The following is a 22,162-nucleotide window of genomic DNA, read 5'->3' as shown; positions in this document are numbered from 1 at the left end:
TTACCTTCATGTGAATCGAAAAGCCATGTTAGGCACTGGGATGGGAGATACGCATGACACAGCCTGGTAAATGGCAGCTTGAACACATAGTGTGGCCACACTGGGGTAGCGGGCTGCCCCTGATGGAGGTTGCTGGAGACCTTAGGAAGGACACTGGCCTCATAAATTCTATGGGATTCTGCTGAGTCGCACTAATGCCTTCAGCAAAGGCTTCTGTTGCATTAGAAGGACCATGTTGCATCTGGACACTAGCATTGCTCACAAAACACTAACACCCATCTTTGGTTGTATGCTGCAGTTAGGACTGGAGAATTTCAAATGTGTTGGTGGGGTATAACTCATTCCTATGAAAGTTCAAGGGCCCAGCAGGCATTTACAACAAGGGCAGCACAAACCAATCACCAGTGACAGAGCACTAGTATGCTGGGTAGCTAGGAGATATATCTTCATGTAAAGCAGTGAGGGAGATTCTTGTATTCTACCCATTTTATAGGTGGGGTATTTAAGGCTGACATTATTCAGTAGCTGTGACCGAGATTTCATACCTACTAAGAAATACAGCTAGGATTCACACAACTCTGATTACAAACTCCCTCCTTTGCACCCCTGTCAAAATCAGTGACCCTGACATACTGACTAAGATTGGAGATTGGAAAACTGAAGTGTATTCTTTCTCAGTGAGAATTCAGACCCAAGAGAGACTCGATAAGAGATGCAAGAGACATTACCTGCTGCAGATTAGAGAATGGGATAAAAGGAACCCACAAACCCACCCGTGTGGGTATGCCCATACTCATACATCTGAGCAATCTCTTCCAGAAAGTCTTGGGATTCCTTTGAATGTTTACTTTGTTCTACCACACACAATGGTGGGATCCGTTCACATCTTGTGTGATGACGATGTCAGAGCTGGATTGTGTTTCCTTTTTGTCTTTACTTTGTCAGTTTGTTGCAATAAATCTTTAATTTGGACTGAATTATGAGTTTTAAATAATTGATCTCGATGATTCTGAATGCTCCCTACTAGAGTATTGTAACGAGCCGAGATGTTATGCATGGAGATACACTCAATACCACATGCCCCAGGCTTTATTTCCAAACCTTTTCCTGACATTCCCCCCACCCACACCATATCCTCTCACAAGCTATACTCAGAGATGCACCAGGGAGCAAGAGGGAACTGAGAGCAGCCGCCATGTTCACAGTTGGGTATGGAGCCTGACACCACAGGGATGACCACAGGTTCATCTTCCATAATGAGCCCTGAGTGTTCTTAATGTAGGGGTGACAACCTCAGTGATAAGACAGGACTTTGTAACTCAGAGATGGGTCCTGAGCATGACATAATATTTATTAAAAATTCATTGCTGGACTAATGCTAAGTATGCAATGCAACGAATTAAGAATAAAAAATAAAATAAGCATAAAACAAAAAATAGCAAAGTATTCTCTCCATGGGAAAAGTATTCTTGAACAACATTACAGAAATGCACTTGAAAAAATCATAAGACCCATACAAGACTAGACCCTTCAATATTTCATCAAGGAAGAGGGAGGGGCTTTATTACTCCACGAGTAAAGGTTGCTAATAAAAGGAGAGAAGCCGGGTGTTGGCTGCATACACCATTAATGTCGACACTCAGGAGGCAAAGGCAAACAGATCTCTGTGAGTTTGAGGCCATCTTGGTCTAGAAAAGTTGGTTCCAGGACAGCTATGACTGTTACACAAAAAAGCCCTGTCTTGGAAAAGGAGAGAGAGAGAGAGAGAGAGAGAGAGAGAGAGAGAGAGAGAGAGAGAGAGAGAGAGAGAGAGAGAGAGACTTTCTTCAGTGTTAAAACGTTTAGTAAATTGTTTGTGTGTTCATGTAAGTAATTCCTAATCCATGATCCTGTAATTAACCCTAGTTATAGTAATTGGTTCACAAATAAAGAATATTCACTTTGTAAAATAAGATAAAATACAAATCAAATAAATGCAACTTAAATTATGTATCATCTAAGTGTTCATATTAGGACCAGTAGGTAATGGCTCAGTATGTGAAGATATGCCATCAAGCCAGGCGACATGAGTTCTATCTCCAGAACCTTCAAGATAGAAGGGAACAATCAACTCCTATAAGTTGCCCCATGTCGTCTGCATATGTAATATGGCATGGGAGCTCCTACAGACCTACACACACAGGCATACACACACACACACACACACACACAAACACACACACATACACACACACAGAAATAGATGATAGATGATAGATAGATAGATAGACAGACAGATAGACAGACAATAGATAGATAATAGATGTTCAAAGTGTAATAGTTGAACTTATAAGATGTTTTATTTACATATGCTCTGGTAAAAACGAAATCACAATATCGAAATGAAAACAAATAAAAATTAGAAACTTAGGAAACAGTTGGTCACATGTACCCACATTCAGAGATCAGCTATGTCCAGGGTGGTATGACCATAGACACGCCCACATTCAGAAAGGTGAAAGAAATGAATTCCAGTGCTCACCATGCCTACTGTTTGTTCAGTGCAAAATACAACCCACTGGAAGGTGCCACTCATACTCAGGGTGGGTATTAACCTCGAATCAAAACTGTCTAGAAACGCTCACCAACATCTTTGAAACCTAGGTTTGTCTCCTAGGTGATTGTACATTCTTTCAGGTTGACAATGAAGATTAACTCTCATACCCAGTGCTGGTAGAGCACTGTTTACCAGGCCCAGTCCTCCGCGAGTGCCTCTTCCTGGCCATGCTTCCACAATGTGATTATTTCTGAGCCACTCGCTCTGTGCTTTGAGAATGCAATGCCAAAGTTACAGAAGAGAGTAAGTACTAGCCTAACTTTACAGGTCAGGATTTAGCTCCCAGGGACCTCCAGCAAACTGCCCAGAGTCACACATCTGGGAGGGAGCAGTGCTGGCCTTTCTTATGAGGGTTCAGGAGAAAACACTGGTAAAACTCTCCTAGACTGATTATCAAAGAGTCCTCTCGAGAATGTAGCTGCATCTCCTGGGCACTAATGAGTCCCCCTTAATCCCCATTTATATCGTGTGCCACTGATTTTCTTCTTCGACGCTTGGGTTTTTTCTCTTCTTTCCGCAAAACATGATGCTGTCAAGGATCTGTGACTCAACTCTTTCCCTTCTTCTCTCCCTTCCTTCCCTGCCTCTCCTTCCCCTTATTTTATCTGCTTCCTTTTAATTTTTATAAACACTCTCTCACACACACAACACACAAATGTTGAGTGTACACAATCGGAGGAGAAGAAACAGAGATTTTTTTTTTGCTTGTTTGTTTGTTTTCTTTTGTCCAATATGGTTTATCTGGTAGGTAAATGGACATTTTCAACTCCTGGTAAGGACACAGGAACAGGCTAGAGAGAAGAGCTCTCTTACTTTCTGGGTCCAGACATATTCTCTAAAGGTCAGAGGTGGAGGTCTGCTTCTTTCTTCCTTTAAAGCTAACTACAGGACTGCACAATTACTAACCCCTGGAACATACATACATCATTCGTGAGGTTTGGACTTGTTCTTAGATTCCTAGAATGTCATAAAGGAGGATTTTACATATACATTGTTTTCTTTGAATGACACTTTTCTGGACTGAACATCTATGAGTAAGAGGACCAGAGTTTTTGATGCCTTAGATCATTTAGTTATTTGTAGAACTTTCCTACAGCTACTGTTTTAATCTAGTGAAACTTGTAAGCTTGAATGATGCTATGAAGTGGTAGTTCTTAGTGTGCTTGTGAGTTCCGAAAGGGTTTATGTTGCAAATTCTAGATAGAAAACCTTTTGAAACACATAGACATTTAATTTCAGCTGTGTGAGCCACCGTTATTTATGAAAGTTATTTATTTTGAACACCACTGCAGAGAATTAAACCTGACATTTCTTATTGTAGTATACTACCTTCACTGATAAAGTAAATAAAATTACAAACATATAAGAAAATGCTTTGTAAGGATACTAAGGGAGAAAGTAAGCTAAGTGGAAACAAGTTGGTAGTAGCTATCTGCCACAAAATAAAAAAACTAATTAACAAATACTTTAGGGAGTCTGAAATATCAGAATAAATGTTATGAAACAGAACACATTAACTTGGGACCCTTGCTGGCAATCTCAGCACTGGGGGACTGAGGCAGAAGGATCACAAGTTTTAGGACAGACTGAGCTATACAGGGAAGTCAAGATCATCCTGGGCTACAAAGTAAGGCTTTGTCTCAAACAAAAAGAAGAAAATGGCATTCAGAGTTTTTGCATGTGGCTACTGTTCCCAGAAGCGTTTCTGGTACAGGGTGTGCTTTGGGTAGACAGAGGCGTCTGTGCGAAAGGTCAGGCAGATTGATAGACTCCAGCAAGGAGCTGACTGTAGCACAGACAACGAAGGAGGTGTCCATACTGGAGAAATGCTGGTTCCTGTACCGAAGCCAGAGCGAGCCTCTCTCTGCTTCTCTGTGAGGTCGCTTCACACCAGAAAAGAACCATCTAAAAAAAACCTAGGGGACTTGATCAAACTACTCCTCAGCAACAGGAATATAGTAAATAATACTGCAGAGTCTATTTGATCTGTGACTGAAACTAGAGAAATGAGAATGGGAAGTTGACTTCGAATGGGGAAAGTGGGAAGGAGATAAATAAAGCTGAGAAAAAAGATATATAGGTATATCCTCTCCTATAGCTTTCTATTGCACTTATCGTTTCTGTGTGCATGATTCCACACATCTACCTACCCCTTCATTTTCTTACCTATTATAGTAGGTTCTGGTCTAGAGTATAGCAGAATATCATTAGCAATCATCTCACTGACTCTTTTTAGCCACTTGTAATTGATTCTATTCCAGGTATCTGAGCTGCCCAGCCCTTGGTTTCTGGCCACCTATGCAGTCTGAACTTGTGAGAGTGGCCAGCCAATGACTGATCCAACTTGTGACTTAGTCTTTGGATCTTAAAGAGATCTTTGGAAAATATTTTTCAGCTGGGTTATTTTTAAAGAGGACCTATTCCCTATTATCAAGGGGCCTTGTCTAAAACACATCCATGACTAGTTCTTATCACTAAGAGAACATAAAGTATTCTTTGAGGGTCTTGCTTGGAGAAATGGCATGCCTCTTGCATGATATCATAATGAGAGAAGACATTTAAAAAGCCCCTATGATTGACAAGGAAGTATCATATAAGCTCCAACTTAAGTTCAAGAAAACCAAGGGAGGTGCAGGAGATGGCTCAGTCTATAAACTACTTGCTGCTAAAGCATAACTAACCAAATCTGAGCCCTAGGTCCCACCTTCAATATCTGGGCATGGTGTCTGTTTATAAGTTAAGCACTATGAAGGCAAAGATGATAGGATCCCTGGGGCTAAAACCCATAGAGACTAAACAAGGAGACCAAGGCTGCCAGACTCAGTGACTTAAAATGACTGCACTGAGGGATGCAGGCTGGAAGCATGGGACAGTTGACTGGCGCAGATAAAGTAGAAGACAGGCCAGGTTGGGGAGATTATGGCTTCTCTCTGCCCCAGTCTCTCAAGAGGGCATTGTGAAGTCAGAAGGGAGAGTGGGAACAGGAGCTGGGAAGTGAGAAAAGCATGTGTTAAGGTCCTGTACCTCTGATCAATTGGCAAGTTGAGCAACTATACCTCGTTCAATTTCCTCATTAGAGAGAGCTCAGCTTTTGTAAGCAGTAGCCTTTATAAAGTATCCAGCAGTCTTGCGGTTTATATTCTGTGATCTGTGGCAACAATAAATGTTGTCAAGGCCACGGCTGTTAATAACTGAATAGATGTATCGGCACGTATAATGGGAGGCATCGGCGGGCTTTAATTGAAAGCTGCAGATGAATGAATGGGTGTGGGATCAGCTCAGGGCTTGAAAAGACAGACACTTGTTAAGTGTCAGCGAAACAAAACAGTAGAGCAGACACAGTTGCTGTTCTCAAAAAGCTTATGGTTGCCAAGTGTCAGAGGCACAAATAGCCAGGGGCATTCCAGCAAATTCCAGGCAATACATAAACAAAGTCAGCACCAAGCAAGACTCTTACAAACTTTTCTCAACTTCATACCTCCTGACTCACACTTCCTACTTAATTTTTATGTGCACAATAATGGTCTCAAAAAATTCCCAATTAAGACAGGAAGTGGTCTAAAAGGTTGGAAAAAAGTCATACTAAACCAAATACGAAGGTAACAGCTCTAAGTGCTGAATGTGTGTGCGTTTACTGACACCATCCTTTCTCATCACTCAAGTAAGATAAATACAAATATGGACAGCACTCCCAGCAAATGTGACCCCATTTAGATGGAAGAGGACTCCTTAGAGGGGCGAGACGTTGCTGCAATCACCAGTACTCTGTGCTGCATCTGGTCCTGGACCAATGCTGTGCAGTTCTTCACGCTGCCGCCATTCTGTCATCTTTTCAGCCCGTTCTCATACCATGGTGATTCCCATCCAACTTTGCAGTAAACTATAAGGCTCACAGCTGTATGTTTCCCAAACATCTACAGTTCCCTGTATCTTGAGGGCTTTGTTTGTTGTTCCCTATCAGTTCAACACCTATATTATAAGCATGTTATTTTCCTTTTCTTGCTCTTTAAGCTAAAAAGTCTTCATTTTTAGAAGAAATTTCATAAAATCCACTTCCAGATGAGATGGAAACCTAATACGGTTGGCCATTAATAAAAGTCTATAGTGTAGCATAAGCACATCTCAGTCTGGTGGCATTCTGGATACAGCTGTTACCAGTTTGTCTTGAATGTCATAAAGGATGTTAGTAGGGAAGAGAAGAGAAAATAATGTTCAAACTATATTCATCAATGATATTGCTATATTCACAGGCTGATTAAAAGGCACTTAGGAATATATGCACATATGTACTCCTAACTATGGCTAGCATGGCATGGTGACTGAAGCTGCACTAGTGGCACACAAGCCTCGGCCTTAACCATCCCTTTGTAGTGACCAACAGCTTTCCTAGTAGATCTAAGACCTGGTCTACAAGAAGAAAATCAAATCTGGTGCTGTAAACCTAGTCAACTACCCGGAGGTAACGGTGTCATGGATCTTAGAGGAAAACCTACGAGGACCATTCTGGGCCTTGCGGGATCTCTCCTACGCTCTGAGCAATGCTAGTTTGATCCCTGGAACGGTTATCGTCACAGCTCTCACTTCAGCTTTGTTTGGTTTTCATTTCATTTTATTGTGATTCTGAGGAAGGAACCCGGGGCCTTGCATGAGATAAGCAAGTGCTCTACTATTGAGTGACATCTCAAGCTCACAGGAAGGGACTTCTAAAGAGATCATCAGGTATCTATTTACTATGCACGTGAGCAGTGCAGGCCATGGAGGAAAGCAGGAAGGTCGAGGATCTGCTCACAGGTGTGGGCTGGTATCACTCCTCTCATGCAAAGACTCAGAAAGCACCTGGATGTGGGGGGTGTGACAGTCACTAAGCACTATCAGTGACCATAAAGAAGGGTGTCCTGTCAAGTACGACAATGATGGAATTTAAGTTAGATCTCCTGGTTTTGGCATTCTTGTTGAGTACAGTAACCAGCATCAACAAGAAGAAAACTACAATGAAATGTGACCCCGTGGTGTAGACAGAATCCCTTGTAATCCACGTGGAGGGACAGGCTGAAAGAAGAGAAAGGTTTCATATGCTCATGCACTGACAGCAAGTTCCAGACATTCCCTATGTTCTCAGCACAGGAACAAAAGGAAGAGCTTAAAATGATATGGTTCACAAAGACAAAAGCCCAGAATGAGGCTGCTGTGCTCTCATCAGGCCTCTCCTCCCCCTGCCTTTCCTGTGGATCTTAGAATACAGAAGACTTCAGGTCAGGAATTATTTAAATAGTGACCTGCAGGAAGGAACAGGCTGAACCCTCAAGCCCTTTGAAATGCACTCACAACCTCATGGACCTGCAGTATTTTACCCAGAGGACAAATAGCAAATAAAAACGATGTGGAGATAAAAGTTCCTGGGTAGACAGATAGTGCAATTGCCAGAGAATTTAATTTCCCCCTGAACTGAAAATGAAACCCAAGACAATAAGTGACTGTGTAAAGAGAGCGTTGCTTTCTAAAGGGCGGCACTAGGAAGCTCATCCACTCCAAGTGAGATTTTTACAGAAAAATGAAAAAGTTTCCAGTCCTTCAGTTTATATTGCCAATTGAGTGAAGGCATCAGGAGAATTAGACTAAAGCTGTCAAATAGAATCTGCAAACTAGACTTGCTGTTTGTTCTCTTTTTATTGTTTTTGTAAAAATTAGTTTTTTTTTTTTTTTTTTGCTTGTAACAGCATTGAGTATTCCACATGTCACAACTCTTGTCTGGTGCCCTTAGATTCTAATAAAACACACTTTTCAGGAGATGTTTTTTGCATAGGAGACTTGTTGGAGTTTTTATAATGACCAGGGAGCATAAATAAAAACACCCCAAACCAAACACCTGAAATAAAAACACCCTAAACCAAACACCTGAAATAAAAACACCCCAAACCAAACACCTGAAACAAACAAGGCTAACCAAGTAGGAATTAGCAAAAAAAAAAAAAAAAAAAATGGTAAACATCAAAAGGGAATGGAAATAAAAGATCTTTCTAGAACTAGTTGTATTAACTTGGTAAAAATGTATATTTATATTTAGAATGAGTTGTGGATAAGCATGAGTATTACATTGAATATCCAGGATTATGAATAGGTGTGTGTGTGTGTGTGCATGTGTGTAATGCAAATATATATATAGCTAAGCACACAGGACTAATAATATAACAACAGTTCCAGGGACATAAAAAGCCAGGAGAGATGGTGCAGAATTTAAGGGACCAGTATTTTCAGGAAGACTTATCAGACATTGCTGCGCACATTGTGCTTCACAGAGTAATGATCAGCCCGTAAGACCACAGCAAGCTGTCAGCTTCATCTGATGACAGAACCACAATCATCTTATTTCCATCCTCAGAATGCTCTTCATAATTGTGCTCTTCCAAGTTTCTATGGAAATTTACTTCGTGAAGACATGAATCTCAAACGATGTATCAAGCTTTTCTATAGTCATTGTTTACATCACGGTGCTGGCCCCAAACAAGGGAGATGATGAAAAACCGAATATACGACCACATGTATGACCATATACATGATCACAAATACATTATGGCTATATATTACCACATACATGACCACATGTACAATCACATACAGCAAGTACAAGGGCAGGATTGCAGAATCAGTGAAGAGACAAGGAAGTTTGCACTGTGAATGATAGCTCAATTGCTAAAGTACTTTCTTTGTAAGCAAGCAGACTTGGATTTGATCCCAGAACACACATAGAAAGCCAGGCCTGAAAGTACATACGTGAAATCCCAGTCTTGGGAAGACTGTGTCAAAAGATAGATCATGTTCATAAGATCAGGTCAGGAGAGACCCTGTGTGGGAAATAAGGGGAGAGAGCCTGAGGAACAGCTGCTGGTGCAGGCCTCTAGCCTCCACAGAGAGACAGAGAGCAGAGAGAGAGGGGGAAGTGAGGGAGAGGCAGACCTTCACACAAATATGCAGTTGCATACCCATGAACACACAAATGTGAATGTCCATACACAAACATATAAGGAAGATATTGTATGGATAGTCCCCACTGGTTCTCTGTGGAACATGATTTCAAAGGTTCAGGAAAAGTCCAATTTAGAGAACAGACTGAAGGAAGCAGATTTAACTGCCATTAAGACTTGGGTGCAGCAAGATCTTTGTGTTCCAGTTTAAATTAACTATCACAGAACATTCTGGCTTCCGTGGACATCTGACCACACTGGATAAGGCACCTGAAGCAAAGGGACTGCCAAAATAACTTTTATTTTAATGCCTTACTACTTTTTAATTCATTTAAATTTTATTTTATGTGCACGGGTGTTTTATTGACACAGGTCTGTAAATCATTGGTGTTCTTGGTGCCTGAGGAGGTCAGAGGAGTGTGTTGGATGCCCTGAATTGGAGTCAGAGACAGTTGTGAGCTACCATGTGGATGCCGGGGAGCAAACCAAGGTCCTGTGGGCGAGCAGCCAGTGCTCCTAACCCCGAGTAACCTTTCCAGCCACTTTTTCCACTTTTTTTATAGATTCTGAAACAGTATATATGTTTTCTGAGTTTTATATCTTAGAAGTTGGGATTTTTTTATAATTAATGCAAGCCTGTGATTTCATTTGCAACTTTTTCTTCTTACTTGTAATAAGTATTCGTATCTTTCCACACACACGCATACAACTATGGACATTTCAACACACTATTCCTGATGCACAAACTCCATTAAATAACCCCCACTTCTCTCACATCTCTGTGATGTGCACACTTTCCACTTATTTGCTGTGGCGTACATGCATGTGTGTACATGTTTCCATGTGTATGGGGCACATCCGTGTGTGCGCATGTGCATGCCTATGGAGGACCTTCTGAAGTCTTTCCCACCACTTCCTGCATTCTTTAAGAGCACAGCTGCATCGCTAGATTTTGTGTCCAGTCCCGACAGTGCTGCAGCAGCTGGATCTCCACACTGGGAAATCCACATGCCATGAAATGTGGTGGAACCTGGCTAAATTTTCAAGAAATAAAAATCATTATGGGACAGGAAGGGACAAAGCTCTCAGCAGGCCTGTTTTGTAATCCAACTTTTAATCCTTTAATACTTAAAAAAGGCTGCAATTCATTTAAAAAGATCTCTCTAAGATGTGGGTTATGAAAAGGAGGTGAGATTTGTATAACGACACAGCAACACAGAACCTTGAGTGCTCTAGGTGCACGGGAACTGGACACACCAGGGGTACTCAGCAAGGGATCAGTGGCTAAAAACACTTACTGCTCCCACAGAGGACCTGAGATTGGGAACTGGACACACCAGGGGTACTCAGCAAGGGTTCAGTGGCTAAGAACACTTACTGCTCCCACAGAGGACCTGAGATTGGGAACTGGACACACCAGGGGTACTCAGCAAGGGATCACTGGCTAAGAACACTTCCCGCAGAGGACCTGAGATTGCTTCCCAGCACCTATGTCTGGTAGCTCACAAACACCTATAAGATCAGCTCCAGAGGATCAGACACTCTTTTCTAGATGCCATTGCTACTCACATATGCATGCACTCTTCCTACAGGCAGATATATACATATAAGTTAAAAGCAAAAACAAATCTTAAGGCAAGAATGACCAGTACTGGAGTTCCTATCTTCAGCCTTATGGGATATGCAGGTTACTTGCAGCCACTGAGGGAGGATTTGCTGCTGTCTCTTGAGGCTTCAGACAAGGTTGCATCATCTGAGTCCTGATCACTCAAAGCTCCAACGTGTGACTGGTTCACAGTCCCCAGAGTTTAGGAAGATGGGCAGAAATTCCAGCTGCCTCTGGGCTCCTGGCATCTGTAGCAGAGCGGATGGAAAGTGAGCCAGCAAGAATGCCCTCTTGGCAGAGGGAGCTGGGAAACCAGCTTCCATCCACAGCAGTCTTCTCAGCTAGCGTGGCTGCCTCCGTCCTCGGGGACCCACCGCAGGCGCTTTCTCGATGCAGCTGCCAGCAGCGCAGTGCAGCGCATTGCATCCTACAGCTAAGAGAATCGGCTTGATGGAAGCAAGAAAAGCAGCGCCTTTGTGCATGACTCCCCAACTTTTACAAGTCCCCCATCTGCTTGGTGATTTAAACTCAGTAAGGGACAATATCATCTGTACCTAGGGTAAAGATGTTCCCCTCTAACTTAACTCTAAGCTTTTATTAAAAACATTTACCATGTTAGCTACTACAAAAAGTTACATTTATTCCTAGGGGAAAAGAAGAAGGAGAAAGAAAAATCCCCTTCACAGGCTTCATTAAAGCAGGTGATTAGCTCATCACATTTGTACAGAACTGTGGGATAGTTTTGGATTCTATCATGTTTAGACGTCATTTTCTGTTACATCTAAACATCCTAGACATAGGACAGAGGGTTTTGAAACTTCTGGCAAAGCCAGAAGCCTGCTCTGAGAACTGGACAGAGTGGAAGAGAGAGAGCATTCCTTCAGTACTTTCCCTTCAAGGGAAACTGCACCCTTACACATGACACATGGCATCTGCCTCAGAAAAGTCCCTCTCACCCAACAAATTAGGAAGAAATATCCCTGCGGATGGGCATCTCTGGGAGAGAAACTAGTGTGCTCTAGTCAAGTTGTCCCCATTCCCAGTACCATCACGGTCATTATATCCCTTAGTCTTTCAAAGGCCATGATTTACTTGATTACATGTTTCTGTAAAATATTTACGTTAGGGACCTGGGACTATGGCTCAGTCATCAAAGTGCTTATGAGAACCGAGTTCAGAGATCTAGCACCTCCATCCAAAGCGAGTGATGGCAGAGGTTACGAGAAATCTGTGTTGGGGGTGAGGGCTATAAACAAGGTTTCCTGGATTTCACTGGCCAGATACTCTAGTCAATGGGCAAGCTACAGGTCCAGAGAGATATTCTGTTTCAAAAAAAAATAAAATAAAATGGAGAGCATAGAGGAAAATACCTGGCATTGACCTCTAACCTCCACGTGTATAAGCACATATGTACATATGCACACATACTCATGAACCTCATTAACTCATTTTGCATGATTATCAGAAATCACAATCACTAGTAGCAAACAAAAAGAGGGTCTACAGAGACTGGGAATGATGATGCATGGTTGAAAAGCCACATTTCTAAGCTGTGCATTTTCTATTGCTTGGGCACAGACCATAACATGTATCTTTAATATAAATGGCTGCATCCCCACCTCTGCCTTAATGACCTGCTTGATATATATGGTAGCCTTTCATATTAATTACATCATTAATAATGGTTTCTTTGAGAAGTCATCTATGAATACAACAACGTTGGAAGACATATGGGTCACCTAGGATATCTACAGATCTGTCTTCAGGAGACAATCTCACTTTAAGAAATAACCACGCATTGATTGGTGAAGGAGGAGGAGTAGCTGATTACGGCTTCATGGTCTGATTCTCTACTCCTGATAAAATACGGCAGAATGAAGAAGAGAGAAGAGAGGGCACCAGCCACATCTGGCGTGGCCATAACATCTGAGAAGGAACAAAGAAATTAAGAAGAAGTGACCCCCAGGGTACTAGACACACCCTGGCATTAGGTTTGTAGCTTCCCTGGAGACTTCTAACTTGACTTTTCTTTGCTGTTTTGGGCTCCATCTCAATGGCTGCTGCACAAACAGGCAAAGAGCCATGTACTAGCTTGTTCTCAGCTCTCTACCGTACAGTCCTATTAGATCTTTGTGGGCATTCCTGGATCAAGAGAAATGCATTATCGGAACTTGACTCTGTTAAGTGCAAAGGTAAAGAAATCAGAGAGGCAGAATGTCAGCGCTGCGGTCTCCTGGGGCCTGGTAACAGGGACCAGAAAGACAGCTGACAACCATGTGTGATTCTCTCTCCTTCGATCCCCTCCCACGCCCCCCCCCCCGCAACTGTCTGCTGGAGTAGAAGCTACCTAGCACTGAGTGAGGCTGGGCCAGGGAGGCTGGGAAGAGGGGAGCTAGAGACAGACAGAGTGAAGTGGGAAGGATCATGAGCAGATCTGAGTTTCCTGCTGAATAATTTAGGTCTTAACCTGCAGGGAATAGGGAGCCACTGAAATATTAAGGAAGGATGACATCATCATTTTCCCAGAAACCAAATCCACAGACTTTTTTTTCCCATGCCGAACTCCCTCAATTTTAGTTTATCTTTTACGTCTACTAAGAAGAAGTCAACTCCTCTTCTTAGAATGCACTAACAACACTATCAGGGGCCTGATTTGGGGCGCTGTCCTGACCAGTAATTCTCACTTTGTGAATCTTCATGTGTTTCTTGAGATCTTGAACTTCAGGCTTCTTTCTGTAACATGGGCTTACAGAGCACCCTATGTAGGGTGCCAACACTCATGTAAGGACTCCTTAAACTCAGTGGGTTGGATTATGTCCCATGAAGGCTGCATAGTAAATTCTGAATTCTTGACATCTTAGCATGGGAAGATTTTGTACACAGAATCTTTACAGAGGTCAACGAGTAAAATTCATGTTCTCAGAGTTTACCCTGTTTCATTGTGAAGATAAATACACTCAGAGGAATGAGAGTGCGCAGAAGACAAAAAGCAAAACATACTCATAAAGCAAAGACCCATCCCAGAACGGACCCTGTGTTTAAGGAAAAAATAAAACAAAAATAAAAGTCCTTCAGTTGCAAGTTGGCCTCCAGAGAGATAGAGCATTATTCTTATTCATTCTTTTTTTTATTTTGTTTTTTCTCTTTTTTTTATTAAAAATTTCCATCTCCTCCCCTCCTCCTCCCCCTTCCCTCATTCTTATTCATTCTTATTATTAAAGCTATCCATAATTTGATACTATGTTACCACAACCAAAGTGAATGAATTGTCAGTGTTTAGATGTCGCTTCATTTGTTCCTACCCTATCTGGATCCCGACAACAGAACCTTATGTCTGGTGACTACTCAGTCTGCCTGGCTGTCCTGCAGAGCTCCCGAGAACAGATGGTCTGCACTGTATGACGTAACTCTCAACATCAGCAGTCATCACTGGGAGGCACCCTTCTGAGAAGGAGCAACCAACTCAGATTCCAGGAGTACAAACATCACAACCGATTAGCAATTGCTGCCACTAGTATAGGCAGGGAAGATGATAACTATTTGTTGTGCTTTTGCTAAGTTCTCTCTCTAGAATACCCATCTTGAATATCTGTTATCTGTCTGATTCTTTTGGTGGGCAATGGAGAGGTGGTTGAGACATATTTTTGCTGTTTCTGGAGATCAATGCACATATGCTTTGTGTAGCCAACAGTCATAAGCTCTTGTGGAAATGCCTTTGTGTTGGCACTCTCAATCTGAGATAGAATGAAAGCATACTCACTCGGGGCTGGAGTCAGACTTAAGCTACATGGTAGGACCTTGTCTCAACCACCTCTCCATGCATTTCTTCCTGCTTTCTGCATGACTAGCTTTCTCTGACATCACTTCCTGTCAGACAGTCTAGAAAGGGAAGCAGACCCCTTCTGATTACACATGTCAAAAGCTGTCGTACAATCTGAGCTGACAGGTTCTGTTTCTTCGTGTTCCACAGAAAGCTCCGTCAACACCTCCATCTGTCAGATGTCCACCCTCCACCAATCTTGAAAACACAGGGGTAAAAGGCAAACACTGATTGGCTGGGATACAGTCACCTGCTTATCTCTGCAACCAACAAAAGGGATTAGGGAGACTGGAGACTGAGGGATAATTTTGTGAACCAAAGAGCTAATTGAATCCAGTAGGCTTTCCCTCTCCCTACCTACTGCGTCAAGCTAATATTCCCTCCCATTTCCCTCCATTTCCTATGCTCTCAGCAAGGACATTTCCTTTCCTAGCATTCTTGTCACAGAGGCGACAACCAGTGTCTCTCTCTGCATATGTGTGAAGGTGTACATATGTATGTTTTTGCATTAGTGTAGATGCATGGGCACATGTGAATGGGAGACAGGTCAACACAGGTTATTTTCATAGATTGGCCTCCACTTTATTTACTCCCAGAACTAAAAGCTCATTGATTCAACTGGATCAGTTATTTGTCCAGGGTGCCCATGGATCACATTTCTACTTCCTTAGTGCTGGGATTAAAGGTGGGCCTTCACACCCACCTGACATTTATATAGGTGCCAGGGATCTGGATGCCAATCCTGGGCTATTCAGGCCTCACATTGCTCTCTTCATCCCCTAATGGGTCAACTAGAGTGGGAGAACTGCTTTGGTCAGAGAATTGTAGCTACATCAGGAAAGGCAAGTTAAGACATCTGTAGAGGCTGGGAACTCTAGGTTATAGATTCAGAGGTTGTATATATCTGCTCTGATAAGAGAAGCTTGACTTGGCCAAGCAGAATCACATGGGCGGATCTTAGCCTGCTCCTGTAACATGGGCTGACAGATGATGTTTTCTGGAAAATAGATGGCTGAAAGGGATGATGGAGACAATTGGGGAGATGGCTTAGCTATTATAAAGTTCAGTTCCCACTACCTACCTACCACAGAGGTTTTAACCTCAGCGCCCGGGGATCTGAGGCCATGTTCTGCACTCTGTGTGTGACTATATTCAAGTACACATGATCCCCACATAGAAATGTGCAAACACAAAATAAAAATAAAGATAACTCTCTTTAAGAGTAACACATGGAAACATAATATGAATCTTCCTACACAACTAATAATTAGCCCACCCTTCCCCAAATCTGTTGTATATGAACTTGCTCACTGTAGCTAAAGTTGTAATTTAGGTTGTCTACTAATGATGGCAAGTGAAGTTTGAAATGCCATTTACAAAGTACGAAGAACATTCTTATGATTAAGTGCCAAATCACGCAGTAAATACCAAGAGAAGACAAGGGTGGGTGAGGGAAGAGCTGGAGTGTGTGCTCTTAATTACAACAGGCAGAATTTAGGGCATGTAATATTGGGCTGCCCTTCAAGAAAGTCTGATTGGCTAATAAATTCACTAGGAGTTAACAACAAAAACAAAATCAACTCAGTGAGCAGAAATAAAACTATCATATTCCTGAAAAAGTTATTATTCTTGTAAATATTTTTGTCTGGGAGATGGGTAGATTGCAATATAGTCATATTTTGGACACCAAACACAACAACAAATTCAATGATTTATATAAGGATTGAGAAGAGAGGACAGAGGACAAGGGAGGAAAGAAGAAAGGATGGAAGGAGGAAGAGACAGCTTTCCAAATGCCCCAGGCCACTCAGCCTGTGCTCAGAGAATTCAGCAATCTTGCCTCTGTCTGATCAGTAGTCATTTCCTTGGGTGATGTTTAGTAGTCTCATCTGTAAAACAGGAAGGACACCTGACAGCTTCCTCACTGAAGACTGGGGAGGACCATCAGAGCACTGCTGATACCTCTTGGCTCCTCCAAACTCAGATGTTGCCAGATACCCATTCCCCAGGCAAACCCCAGCGCCTCCCTTTCCGAGTGTCTCTACTCTTCCTCCACTGTGATTGCTTTTCGCTTTGTCCCTTGCTGTTGAGTTTGAAATGAAGCTGACCCCAACATGATTCAGAGCCATATTTCCTGACCACAGATACACAAATACAGTGCTTACACAAACACAAACACATTACACGTGTAATAGAATATCGCTCAGAAAAGCCAGGCATGGTGGTGCATTGCCTTTAATCCCAGCACTTGGGAGGCAGAGGCAGATGAATCTCTGTGAGTTTAAGCCCAGCCTGGTCTACAAGAGCAAGTTCCAGGATAGCCAGGCTACACAGAGAAACCCTGTCTTGAAAAACCAAACCAAAGCAAAAATATTGCTCAGAATACAGGGGATTGTACATTAACAAATGATTCCTAAAGACTAAAGGCGTGGAAGTGACAGGAATGTATATCTCCTGTGTGCTGCCTAGCCATGACCTTGATATCATGGATGGGTTGATGGTGATGTTGCTCCTCACAGTTTCTCAAAGACTGAGGATGAAGGAAGAACCCTCATTTCTAATATCTCTAGATCATGCTACCCAAGAGAAAGGAAAATTCCCGAAACTCTTACGTTTGGACTGGATGTCATTGTGCTTGTAATTTCATTTCAGCTGATGACTGACAAGGAGACTCATGATCACACAACCACAGAGCATCCGGGAAAGGCCAAACCCTGGGCAATGACCTCCAACCCGAAGCACACTGTGGTTTGTATAGGTAATGTAGGGAACTTAGGTTATATCAGTACAAACATTGGTTGTAACTATTCTTAGAAGTGTTTTCGTATACCACACCACACTGTGAGCAATTCTCTCTCCCATTGCTCCTACCTCAGCTGTTTCATAGTTCGCCCCTTCTTGCAGGCCCAGCATCTTCAAATTCCCCTTCCAGCATATGAGTCTTTTAGCTCTTTGTAAGCCTTATCCCCAGTTCAGCTTTACTCCACTCTGCTGAGCCAAGACTGTATGTTTAGACACTATGATTTGCATAAACGTGTCTAAGTTCTTAGACTGCAGCCACCCCCTCTGAATTCTTTCTATGTGGGTATTTTGGGAGATTGGAAGAAGACTATTTGATGAATTATGCCCCCAGTTACACAACTAGAGTGCATTTTATATGCAATTTATACACCTTAAAGCCATACAGAGATAATTCTCTCGCTACTCTGGGATGTCTCTGGGCCTGTATTTTCTCACTGTCAGGAAAGAATAGTGCTTAACTTTGCTCTATCACTGCTGGGCTCGTATGGGAAATTCCTCAGGAAACGGCAGTTAGCCGGTATAAAATGACAATAATTGCACACGAGCAAAGCTCTCTTGCTGGAAATTTCAGCAATGAGAATTGAAGCTCGCCTTCCTTCCAGTTACTGTAAGTGGGCATCTGATGGTCTGACATCAAGTAGAAGGCAAGCTTCCCCACTCCTCTCTTTCATCTGCCTCGGCAACTTAATAATGTGGCTTTATTGGAAGAAGATGCACTTATGTCAGTTATTAGGGAATTACATTTTGGGGTTCTGCTGAAGGGAAGGAAAGATTGACTCTGCCAGACAGAGGCATACCTCTGAGTCAATCATCCATCTTATCCTGGGACATGTCAACACATGGGACTGATGAAATATGGACCATATTAAAAATGGTAACCGCTCTTCTGAAACGTAACCAGGCAGAAATAAGACACTGCCGCCTCATTTGTTCGCTTTGCCTTATTTCTGTTTGCTATTATTTCCTCCTGCTCGGGTGCGTCTGTGCTTGTTAAGCATTGGTAGATGGCCAGGGATGAGACAAACACAGCAGACACGCATGGACATTTAATGAGACAACAGCAGAATCCTAGTGTGCATTTGTGCTCCACTGGAAAGCTATAGTCACTATTCTATGAATTATTCTTCCGTACATGTTTCAGAAACTGGAAGAAAGTTTAGAACGCTATACCCAACACTTGGGGGGCTGAGATCATTTTTTTTTTTTTTTTTTTTTGCAACTGAACTGTAATGAATCCAGGTCCATTCTGATTGCTAACATCTAAAACCCATCTTCTGACAGTTTTAGGAGATAATCTTTCTCGGGGTTTGACATAATGTACACAGAAATGGAGGACAATGGGGTGTCAGTTAGGAGGAAGGAACTGCAGCTCCTTTCTTGATCAGATGGCTGATAATGACATTCTTGTCATCAACCAGAATAAAGGAAAACAAACACATAACCCATGAAAATTGGCCTGAGCAAGAAAAAGCCAATACTGTTCATTTTATTCTAGCATAATAGAGCAGAAAGCCTGAGCCTTCTCAGTCAGTTGAGTCTGAGGGAGGTGGCTTGAGTTGTAGCAAATACGTAATGAGTAGCTCCTGGGTAGGAGACACATGGACAAGAAAGGAGGAAGAACAAAATGACCGTTTTGGCATCATTGGATTTCTGAAGACTGCCTATTTCGATTGATTAACTTGGTCTATGGACTTCATTGGTGCAGTGATCAAACGCAGTCATTAGGCTTGGCACCAAGTGCCTTTACCCACCGAGCCATCTCAATGGCCGTCGTTGTCTTTTAAATATGATGACAAGAAAGTACTTAAATGATTCCAAGATTGCATGATCATTTTCAAATGACACAGTGTAGACTTCTTGTCCTCCTAAGCCACATTTTAAAGGTTTGGTACCCAATGTTTCCAAAAAGAATCAAATGCCAAAAATGACTTTCTTTTTATTTATCTGTATATGAATGCACAAGAATATGTGAAGGTGGCCACAGAAGATAGATGAAGGAGTTGGATTCCCCAGAGATGAGTTTGGGTGCTGGGTCCTGCACTCCAATCTCATGCAAAAGCAGCAAATGCTCTTAGGCACCAAAAAATATGATCTGGCCACACGTCTTCCCAAAGCCAAGATTCTCACTGTCCCATCTCAGATCCTATTCTTCTTAACTGAATGACTTTATGCAAGTTATTCCAGATTTCAGATGGTCACCATTTTATGTAGATACAGTGAAGATCACAGAGTCACAATGACTACACAAACAACAGAAAGAAATATGTGACTTTCAAAGTGAAGCTGACAATGAAAGAAATGATGATGAAAATGGTTGTCATGGTACCCCACTGCTCAAGACATTTCCCACCTAACTGTGAATGGAGAGACTCTTATAGCAGCACTACAACCCACAGAAGTCAACAAAGGAGAGATGCTAATGCTTGTTACTCAGTACTTTATACAGGAACAGCTCTTTTTCAACCAAAAATAATCACAGGACAGAGATTGACATTGCCTTGAGGAAGCTTCATGAGGTCAAAGTTCCACATGGAACTGTATCACATTAAAAGCCTGTTTGAAATACATACTTATGCTGAATACTTCCTGCTTAATTGCATTCCTTTTAAATAACTAAAAAACAAAAAACAAATGGAAGTGCCATCATGATTGTAATAACTTGGCACCCTCTCCTCCCTCTACAACATAAGGCATCTCAGGTGTTAAAGAGTTGAGCCCTGGGACTGAGATTACTAATATATAAATTAAACATACCTTCCTATCTTTCATACATTTATTCACAGAGGTGAGAAAGGAAGCAGAAATCCCTTCTCCCACTCTCTTGCTTCATGCTTCAGGAAGACTTAGAAGAGATGCTGAATTCTCCACCCCCTACCAGTGTGCAGAAGTTGAAAGTTTCTCAAGGAAGAAATGCCAGGTACATATTTCAAAAGTGTGGGTGGCTTTGCATAGCCTCTGAAATGCTGAGAATATAGAATACGCTCCAGTATATCTAATTATCTTTATGAAATGTCTCAAAATCAATGGCATTATACTCAAAACCAGCTGCAGCAGGGGAAGTCCAACAGAGCAGAGTGTCACAGAGGTTACAGAGAAGCACCGCTTTCTTCTTAATAGTGCTATTTTTATGGAACACGGAGTTTTTGAGTCGTCATTTTTTGTTAACTCTTTTAAGGACCCAAATTGAACTTGACCATATTGGTTGAAGAAATCAATTCAACCCTCTACCTCAATTTCTTTCTTCTTCTTTTTAACTACTTTCAGACAAAGAGCTTTGCTTCTGAGACACTCTAAAATCTGCTAGTAGTGGAAGCCTGTCATCTGTGTACTGGAACCCTTTCCTGCCCCGCCTGGGGAGTATGCAAAATAGTTTGCTGCTAATTGTGTGTGAGTGTGTGTGTGTGTGTGTGTGTGTGTGTGTGTGTGTGTATAAGTGTGTGTGCTGCGGCTGTTGGTCCTTCTTTTTCCCTTGAAGAATGACTTGCATGATAACAGGAATGAGCCTTCCAAACAAACAAACATACAAATGTGAAGGAATACTGGATCAGCCCCCAAATAGCCCAAGAGAGCAGCCACTAACATAGTTAAACTAACCGGTAAAGGGGCATCACCTGGCACAAAACTATCTGTACCAAGGAGCATGGCAAGGGGCAGGGAAAAATGTAGAAAAGAGTTACCCCAGGGGATTCACCAGGAAAGCAGTAACTTTCTTAATCCTATTGCGTGCTAGCCACCGTGCTTGGTAGAGAATACAAACAAGCATGGTGCCATTCTCAGGGTGTGACATTTGGTAAGTGATTGAGGAATCCTACTTAAAAATGGACATTTCCTTACACAAACACATGCACATATATTATACATAGTCACAGATAAGCACACATAACCCCCACATATACACACACATTCTTACATGCACGTAGAAACACACATCCACATATGTATTCACACACATATACATAGACATACTAACATAAACTTGCTCAGTCTGCATGGACTGTGAAATGGTAGAGCCATATGGGATATTAGGACAAAGAGAAGCAAGTGGGAACCGTTTCCTGAAGCTTGCTGATAGTGCTAGCTCTCCATTCTAAAGCCGGAAGAAGTGATGGTGGGGACCTTCGAAGAGTGGCTGGGATCTGTTTCATGATTACAGAAAAGTTTGTCATGCCTGGATTGCAGGGGGAAGATGAGGGGGATCAGGGTAGAGTCAAGAATCCAGGAAGGAAGGGTTCATAGACCTTCAGGCAAAGGGAAAAGGTGGTCAGTCCAGAGGGCCAGAGGGCAGTGGAAGAAACATCTACCAGACTCAATAATTGGATGTGAAGTATGAACATGGTGGGAGGGGTGATTTTTAGGTGCACAATATTAAACTTTGG

Source organism: Arvicola amphibius, chromosome 4, assembly GCF_903992535.2.
Source record: "Arvicola amphibius chromosome 4, mArvAmp1.2, whole genome shotgun sequence".
In the NCBI taxonomy this organism is placed as follows: domain Eukaryota; kingdom Metazoa; phylum Chordata; class Mammalia; order Rodentia; family Cricetidae; genus Arvicola; species Arvicola amphibius.
The sequence above is the reverse complement of the archived record's forward strand: the minus strand, read 5'-3'. Positions refer to the sequence as shown.